We start from the raw sequence: 9,090 nt of genomic DNA on the forward strand, positions 1-9,090 counted from the left end.
GAATTAACCTAATTTTTAAAATGGGCAAAATATTTGAATAGATACTTCTCCAAAGAGAATACACAAACTTCCCACTAGCTTGTGAAAAGATGCTCGACATCATTGCCACCAGGGAACTCAGATCTAACCACAATGAGGCAACAATTCACAGCACTCAGGATGGTTAAAACCAACAAGTCAGATGACCACAAGGGCTGGCGAGGGTGTAGAGAAACCAGGAGCCTCATGCATGGCTGGTGGGGATGTGAGATGGATCAAGTGCATTGGGAACCAGTCTGACTGTTCCTTCAGTGGTTCAACAGAGCCGCCATACGACCCAGCAGTTCCACTCCTAGGCGAACGCCCAAGACGGATGAAAACACACATCCACCTGAAAACCTGTACATGTTCGCTGCAGCATTGTTTGTATTGGTCAAAGGTGGAGAGAAAAACCCACATGACCAGCAATGAATGACTGTACAGACGAAATGTGGTAGAGACACTCCATGGAATATTACTCAGCCATGAAGACAAATGAGGTTTTGACATGTGCTGCAAAATGCATGAACTGGAAGAAACAAAAGGCTACACTTTGTATTTGTCCAATTACATGAAATGTCCAGAATAGGTAAATAGGGAGACAAGAGTAGGCTGGTGGTGGCCTAGGGCTGGGAGGACTGGGGGTGGGGGTGGGTTGGGGGGAATGGGCTATGCCTGCTCATGAGCTGGGGGATTTTCTCCAGTGATGAGAATGCTCTAAAGTTGACTGTGACAGTGACTGATCAATCCTGAATTGACTGAAGACCACTGACTGCACACTGTGAATGGGCAGAATGCGAGGGAAATGAGTCATATTGCAATACAGTTGTCATCAAGATAATACTCATAAATATAAGCACCCACGCCACAACAGAAATGCATTACTGAGTATGAGAAATGTGTACAGACGAAGCCGCGGAGAGGGTCCAATGGGTGTCGCGGCGAGCTGAGCTTCTCCGCGGGCGGACGGCGCGCTTGGCCCGGCAGACGGCGCCGCTGAGCCGCGGCCTCGCCTGCTCTGCCTCCAGCTCACCCGACGGGAGCGAGTGTCGCGGCGGCTGGGGGTCCCGCGTCGGGGGCGGGCAGAGCCTGGAGCCGGGGCTGCGGGGACCCGCCGCGGCGGGACGGCGAGAAGGCGCAGGAGGCCAGCTTTTACAGCTGAGCCATCTAAATGAACTGATGAACTGTTATTTTTATTTTTCATCCAATTTCCATTACAAAAAAATTATTTGTTGCTCCTTTCTAGTGAAATGTGAAAGGAAAATCTGAAAAGGAAAAGGAAGCCACGGGAGAGGACGGAAAGCCTCGGCGGTGACGCCCAGAGCACTTGCAGAGGGAGGGGCGCCGAGGACTGGCTTGTTCCCCAGACTGGGTCCTGCGCGCAGGGCCTGCACCGCCGCCGAGCAGGGCCTGCACCGCCGCACCCTCACCCGGACGTTTTTTCCTGTCGTCTGCCTTCTCCATTTCCGTTTGCCTCCCCTCTCCATTCGCCATCAGGCCCGCGGAGGCCGGCTCTGGGCGCTCATCCTGCCTTGAGGACCCCGGGTGAATCTCTCCTCCTGAGCCTCGTGTCATAGTCATGCTTGACCTGAACGAGTCACTCACAAAACCCTGGGCCTGAGAGAGGGCACCCCTGGCCTGGCCTTGGCGGGAAGGAGTCCCTGGAGAGGAAGAGTTGCAGGCGGGGGTCCAGGAGTGGAGCCAGATGCCCAGGTCATAGTGTCCTCCAGCTGGGGCGGCCCTGGGCTGCTCTGGAGGCTCCTGGGAATTCCAGCTGGGTGTTCTGAGATGAGACCTGGAGTTCCCGGTGCCCATGGGCTGCGTCCATTTAAACGTAAGGACTTCTGACTTCTCGAAGTACTAGCCACACCTCTGCAGTGACCATCCTTCACCCATCAACCGAGCTTCACTTTCTCAAAGCCTGGCCCCACCATGGACACAGGCCTGGGGGGTCTCTCTGCTCTAGCCTGCCTCCCGTCAAGAACAGGGGAGAAAGTTAGATGAGCTGTGTGCTTAGCAAACAGTGGCCTTGGAATGCCCCTGGGCTGCCTCAACCAATGACGCTTCTCTATCTCCTGCCAGAGAAACAGCAGGCATTTCAGGAGGAGGCTGGGTTGTCCTTAGCTTCTCATGTTGAGCGGCATGAAGAACAGAAAATGAAAGCATTCTTGCCTCCCACCCCACACAGCCAGGGACCAAGAGTGGGTCCCCTGAGTACACACGACGGCCCATCAGACAAGCCCTTTTCTGTCCGTAAGCAATTTTAGTGCCAGGGTCCACCTGGATGCCCAGAATGCTACTTACCAAGGCCTTTCAGAGTCCCACGTGATGGCTTACAGCTGTTGCTCTACCTGTGTCAGCTTTGATGAATTTTATGATATAGAAAAAATCAGCCTAGTTGAATCTCATCATGAGAGGATTAAAAAATAAGAATTCCAAACCAAAAAAGCCGGCTTTGCTGGATTCTGTTCATTCCCCTGCAGGCTCTGAACTGAGCCAAGGACTCCTGCAGAGATGAGCCAGTTCAGCAAGCCCGTGAGGGCGGGGCTTTCAGGGGGCAGCCTGGGCACGCCCGGGCCAAGGAGCAGTTTCAAGGAGCCGGCCTCCCCAGGAAGCCCCAGGAACCGCCAGTTTCTCCTCCTTCTCGTGGGCTCAGATGGGTGAGCCTCACCTCAGAGGAGAGCTTGTTGTTGGTGTTCAGTCGCTCAGTCGTGTCTGGCTCTTTGCGACCCAGTGGACTCCAGCACGCCAGGCTTCCCTGTCCTTTACTGTATCCTGCAGTTTGCTCAAACTCATGTCCATCGCATCGGTGATGCCATCCAACCATCTCATCCTCTGTCGTCTCCTTCTCCTCTTGCCTTCAATCTTTCCCAGCATCAGGGTCTTTTCCAATGAGTCAGTTCTTCACATCAGGTGGCCAGAGTATTGGAGTTTCAGCTTCAGTGTCAGTCCTTCCAGTGAATATTCAGGACAGCTCAGCTGAGCCTCATTCCCAGACCCAGAGGCGATGCCTCATGCTGCACGCAGGCGGCTGGGACACCAGCACTGGGCTCACCTCTTGGTAGGTATCAAGTCAAAAATAACACACCAGTCAAAGAACAGGCGGAGGAAGGGTTTATCCCTTGCAACAAATAAGGAGAACACTTAAGGGATCTTTCTCAAAGGAGTGTCGCCCAGAACAGAGATATTTGGGGAGTTTTAAGCTAAGGGTATGTGCATCTTCATGAAGGGGCTGAAACAGCAGAATTCAGCAGAGAACTGGCACCAAGCTAGTTGATAGATGATTGAAGTCATGAAGGTCAGAAAAGGTCAATATTATCATCCCTCAGATTCCAGTTGGTCTGGAGGTGTAGCTAATCTTTACCTTCGGTCTAATCTTTACCACTGAAGCAGACCTGGGAGTCTTTACAACTGATTCCTTGTCTTTGCTGTTGTTATGTCTCTCGTCTGATAACGATCATTTGTTCCCACAAGATCATGAATTACTGAGAGTATGGTGGCCAAGCTTAGATCCCAAAATGACTCAGGCAAAAATGGCTTCTCTTCTGTCAAAAAGCTGCACTGGATTCTTTTCCTTTGGGACCCCTACCCTACACGCCCATGTTGCTTCCCCACGGTTTTCTTGGCTCTTTTTCTGAGACTCCTACTACGGCTGGAGTCTCTCATATCTCATCTGCCCTCCAGCTGTCTTCACTCTTCTGGTTTCCATCCTGTCATCCCTTTGCCCCACTTGCCAGGTGAATGCCTCAGTCCCACTGTCCAGCTCGTTCATTCTCTTTGATGGCGGCCAGTTGGCACTGACATCCTCTGCTGAGTTACTGCTGTGACTGGTTCCATTTTCAGGGTTGCTAACTGGTTTTATTTTATATGGGCTTCCCTGGCGGCTCAGATAGTAAAAAAAAACAAAACAAAACAAAAAAAACTACCTGCAATACAGAGATCTGGGTTCCAAACCTGGGTTGGGAAGATTCCCTGGAGGAGGGCATGGGAACCCACTCTTGCCTGGCAACCTCATGGACAGAGGAGCCTGGCGGGCTACAGTCCCAGTCCATGGGGTCACAAAGAGTCGGGCATGACTGAGCGAGTAACCCACTTTCATCATTATTAGGACAGGACTGGTAACTGCAAGGTCAAGGTGATCAGGGGTGCGAGGCTTTGTGTGACCGCCCCAGCACAGCACTGCCCCCAGCACAGCACTGCCCCCAGCACAGCACTGCCCCCAGCACAGCACTGCCCCCAGCACAGCACTGCCCCAGCACAGCACTGCCCCCAGCACAGCACTGCCCCCAGCACAGCACTGCCCCCAGCACAGCACTGCCCCCAGCACAGCACTGCCCCCAGCACAGCACTGCCCCCAGCACAGCACTGCCCCAGCACAGCACTGCCCCCAGCACAGCACTGCCCCCAGCACAGCACTGCCCCCAGCACAGCACTGCCCCCAGCACAGCACTGCCCCCAGCACAGCACTGCCGCAGAGGTCCTTGGCCCTAGGTACCCGAGAAACTGCAGAGCTGAAATCTGTTAGTACCGACACTCCGGGCGCGCTCACCGGAGCAGCTCCCGGCCCTGGCCCGGGTCTCTCTCCCTCCCGTCCCGCAGCCCTGGCCCGGGTCTCTCTCCCTCCCGTCCCGCAGCCCTGGCCCGGGTCTCTCTCCCTCCCGTCCCGCAGCCCTGGCCCGGGTCTCTCTCCCTCCCGCAGCCCTGGCCCGGGTCTCTCTCCCTCCCGTCCGGCAGCCCTGGCCCGGGTCTCCTCTCTCCCTCCCGTCCCGCAGCCCTGGCCCGGGTCTCCCTCCCTCCCGTCCCGCAGCCCTGGCCCGGGTCTCCCTCCCTCCCTCCTGTCCCGCAGCCCTGGCCCGGGTCTCCCTCCCTCCCTCCCGTCCCGCAGCCCTGGCCCGGGTCTCCCTCCCTCCCGTCCCGCAGCCCTGGCCCGGGCCTCCCTCCCGTCCCGCAGCCCTGGCCCGGGCCTCCCTCCCGTCCCGCAGCCCTGGCCCGGGCCTCCCTCCCGTCCCGCAGCCCTGGCCCGGGCCTCCCTCCCGTCCCGCAGCCCTGGCCCGGGTCTCTCTCCCGTCCCGCAGCCCTGGCCCGGGCCTCCCTCCCTCCCGCAGCCCGTCGGGAGCCCATCTGTGCCTCCCCTACCACTCTCCTCTCCTTTCCCGAGGCCCCCGTTCCCTCCACGTGCCCTGAAGCCCATTCTCTGGGGGTCAGTGGGGGACAGCGCCCCCATCTTTATGTGCCGCCGCAAGCTGAGTGCGGTTCTCAGCGCTTAGCGTGTGCAGAGAGGCCCTGATGTCCAATCAGAGCGCTTCTGAATGGGGTGGGGGGCGGGTCGAGGTTGCTGGAAAGACTCATTGAGGGGCAGAGACTTGGGGGTTATGGGGCCAGCTGGGGGTCTCTGGGGACAGAAGCCCCTCGAGTCCAGGTGTTTAGAGTTACCTACAGTCTCCAGAGCGGAGCTGGGGCGGGGATGTCCTCAGGCTCCAATTCTCCCCTCCAGTGTTTCTCCATCTGCCCTGAGATACTGAGTAGACGTTTAACAGTGAGTCTGGACTCTGTCACAAGGACGGTGATATTCGGCCCTTCAGGCAGGAGCCCTGTGCTGGGGGCCCCGCCGTGTCTGAGAAGACCGAGGCTGGACTCACACCACCTCCTCTCTCCTGTCACATTCTCCGGATAGTCTGGCTCCCAGCACCAGTCAACTCAAGAAAGAATTAGGTTTTATGAAATATATCTGCTCAAACATAGCTTCCAAAATCTTTTGGGTAACACAAACCTTTAACTTACATTCAGTTAAATGATGGTTAATCAGTAAATATTGAGATCATTTCTCAATAAGATAAAACACTGAGATTTCTAAACGTAAGTTTAAATGATCTACTCTGGGCTTACTGAAGAGACTAAAGCTGTTTGAGTCTGTTAGCAAATACGTTCTGTCACGTTGAAAACAAGTCGCACTAGGAGGGAGCTAGGAGGAGAGGGTTAATAGTCTGTAGCATTCTAGAGTAAGCTGCTTTGAGATAACAAAAGTTGTAAAGGTTGCTAGGCAATGTCACCTGTCCAAGATGGTCATCCAGCTTTCTTTTTCATCCCAGGTGACATTAGTGGTAAAGAATCCTCCTGCCAATGCAGGAGATGCAAGAGAGGTGGGTTCGATCCCTGGGTCAGGAAGGGCCCCTGGAGGAGTGTATGGCAGTCCACTCCAGTATTCTTGTCTGGAGAATTCCATGGACAGAGGAGCCTGGCTGACTACAATCCATGAGGTTGCAAAGAGTCCAGGCATGACTGAAGCCACTTACCACAGACCACCAGGAGGGAGCATATGCCCCTAGAAATGATGACTTGATATGTTTGTAAATTTGTTCATCTACTACAGAAAGCTGTATGTGACAAACAGTTCACAATTGCTTACCTCCCAACATCCACAAGATATTAATTACTAAGAGTTAAGAATTCTAGTCTTATATGTGAATGAGACTACTAGAAATAAAAATGATAAAGAAAAAAAAACTCGATACAAAGTATGCAAGGAAAGCAAGATGTGATTTTTGGTTAAAAAAAAGGTTTAAGGTATAAGTATGCATTTTTGATAAGGGAAAATGAGAATAATTTTGTCCTTGTTTAGAGATTATTTAATTGTTGCTTCAATTCTTTTTTAAGGAGAATAAAGAACAAAAAATAGGTATTAATTTACAGAACAGAGTGAGAAAGAGAAAATCTTATTAATACATTGTGTGGTCAAGCCGGTTAAAATTAAATTTATTAAAAGATTTTTTAAAAAACCTTTAATATCAACAGTGTGCTATGCAAAATTAGACTTCAATATTCTGTGTTATGGAGAAGGCAATGGCACCCCACTCCAGTACTCTTGCATGGAAAATTCCATGGATGGAAGAGCCTGATATCAGGGCTGCAGTCCAGAAGTCACTGGGTGACTTCACTTTCACTTTTTAGTTTCATGCATTGCAGAAGGAAATGGCAACCCACTCTAGTGTTCTTGCCTGGAGAATCCCAGGGACGGGGGAGCCTGGTGGGAGGCCGTCTGTGGGGTTGCACAGAGTTGGACAGACTGAAGCGACTTAGCAGCAGCAGTAGCAGCATTCTGTGTTAAGGGGACAAGATTTTCTTGGATTATCACAAAAGATTTTACTTTACCTGTTGAATAATATGCCTAGAAAACAAAGATTCTGTACTTACCAAAATAATTTCCTATACTTCACGCTGTCTTAATCAGGTCTTTGATTACTTCAGAAAATGGAGTCTTCTCAATATTAAAAGAACTTAGGTCTTTTTATAGCTATGTAACTTTCTGTGCATGCCTTTGAAATCTTTTGTTACTTTGGTTAAAGAGATAACTAAGTATCATTTCACAGTTACATGCGATCACATTGAATAAAGTATCATAAACCTGTTGACACATTTGAGAACTTCCCCAAGTCAGGGTTGTTGTTTTTTTTTTTAATGTGGACCACTTGAATGAATTTGTTACAATATTACTGCTGCTTATGCTCTGGTTTTCTGGCCACTAGGCATGTGGGATCCCCAACCAGGACCTTTACCCCCTGCACTGGAAGGCAAAGTCTTAACCACTCCACCACCAAGAAGTCCCCAAAGTCAGGTTTTAAAAGAAATCTTTTTGACTTCAAACCAACTTTGGGAATTTTTTTCCCAGAGAGCCCCCAGAAAATATCAAAGATCTGTGCTCTCTTCTTATAAAAATAGCGATATAAAATTAATTAGACTTATTTGATATGTTAAATTACATGAGAAGCATTGTGAAATAAAGGTGATTTTAACCTTGTTTAGGTTATATTTGTATTGATATATGTAACTAATAGATGTGTTCCAAAAACTGCATACAAATTCCAAGGAGTTTCTTAATGTTCTTACTGTCCATATAATCCACCATAATACCAATTTTTATCTTTGAAAGCCGTATGCCTTAGAAATAACGAAATTTCCTTGTCCACTGAGTAATTTTTTTAAAACGAGCTCTTACCATATTTGCAACCATGGCTACTAAGTCTTTTGTCATCCACAGTGAGTTACTGTTTTATCCTGATTCTTCTCTGAAAACTTTTATTATAATCAGCTGCAGGCCAGCACACTGCATGAGGACATCACCTGAGTAACTTTGCTCTTCTGTGGGAAGAAAGAGGAGCACGGAGAAGTTCACTGTTGAAAGTCCAGTTCTCTCCACCTGCCTGGGCCTGGTGTCCACACCTCGGTCCCAGCCTTCTTCAAGGGGAGCTGATTCCAGGCACTGAATGAAATGCTTGAAAATAATGATGGAAACAAATGTTTAACCATCTATTGGAATGCATGACCGCCCAAGGGCTTCCCAGGTGGCACTGGTGGTAAAGAACCTGCCTACCGATGCAGGAGATATAAGAGGCTCAGGTTCGATCCCTAGTTTGAGAAGATCCCCTGGAGGAGAGCATGGCAACCCACTCCAGTATTCTTGCCTGGAGAATCCCATGGACAGAGGAGCCTGGTGGGCTACAGTCCATAGGGTCACAAAGAGTTGAAGCAATTTAGTATAGTCACTCAAAAAATACTGATAGAGTACTTTCAGATGGTGCGTCACCCAGGCTGAGACAGAGGGCCTGAGGACACATCTAAGTGCAGGCGGCGATCAGCTGCTTCACCTGGCTCACTGGTGGGATGTATGCACCGTAGCCCTCTGGTCCCTGAGACCCTGAGCCGTGGAGGGTCTACTTACCATTCTTCCTAGTTGGGGTGCTTTGGGTGGCAGTTCAGTGGACCTCAGCCATTCCTTGGGACCTCAGAGGAAAGTGAGAGAGGACGTCTCACCGAGGCCCCCAGCTGGTCACATCATATATCCCCCCGCCCCAAAAATGAGTTGGACGGCATCCTCCCCACTCTCCCAGAGGGAGCACAAGGCTGAAATAGTGGGCCTGTACACACTCGGAAATCAGTCTGGCAGTGGAGGAAGAAGCAATGCATTGCTCGTGCAGACAGGGGATGAGGTAGTGGCCGGGAAATCATCTGACGTTACTGAGGCCATTGCGGCCGGTTCAGGTCATCTGTGACAACCCAGGGCTTTGCTGGGCACAT

Source organism: Capricornis sumatraensis, chromosome 21 (assembly GCF_032405125.1).
Source record: "Capricornis sumatraensis isolate serow.1 chromosome 21, serow.2, whole genome shotgun sequence".
NCBI lineage: Eukaryota > Metazoa > Chordata > Mammalia > Artiodactyla > Bovidae > Capricornis > Capricornis sumatraensis.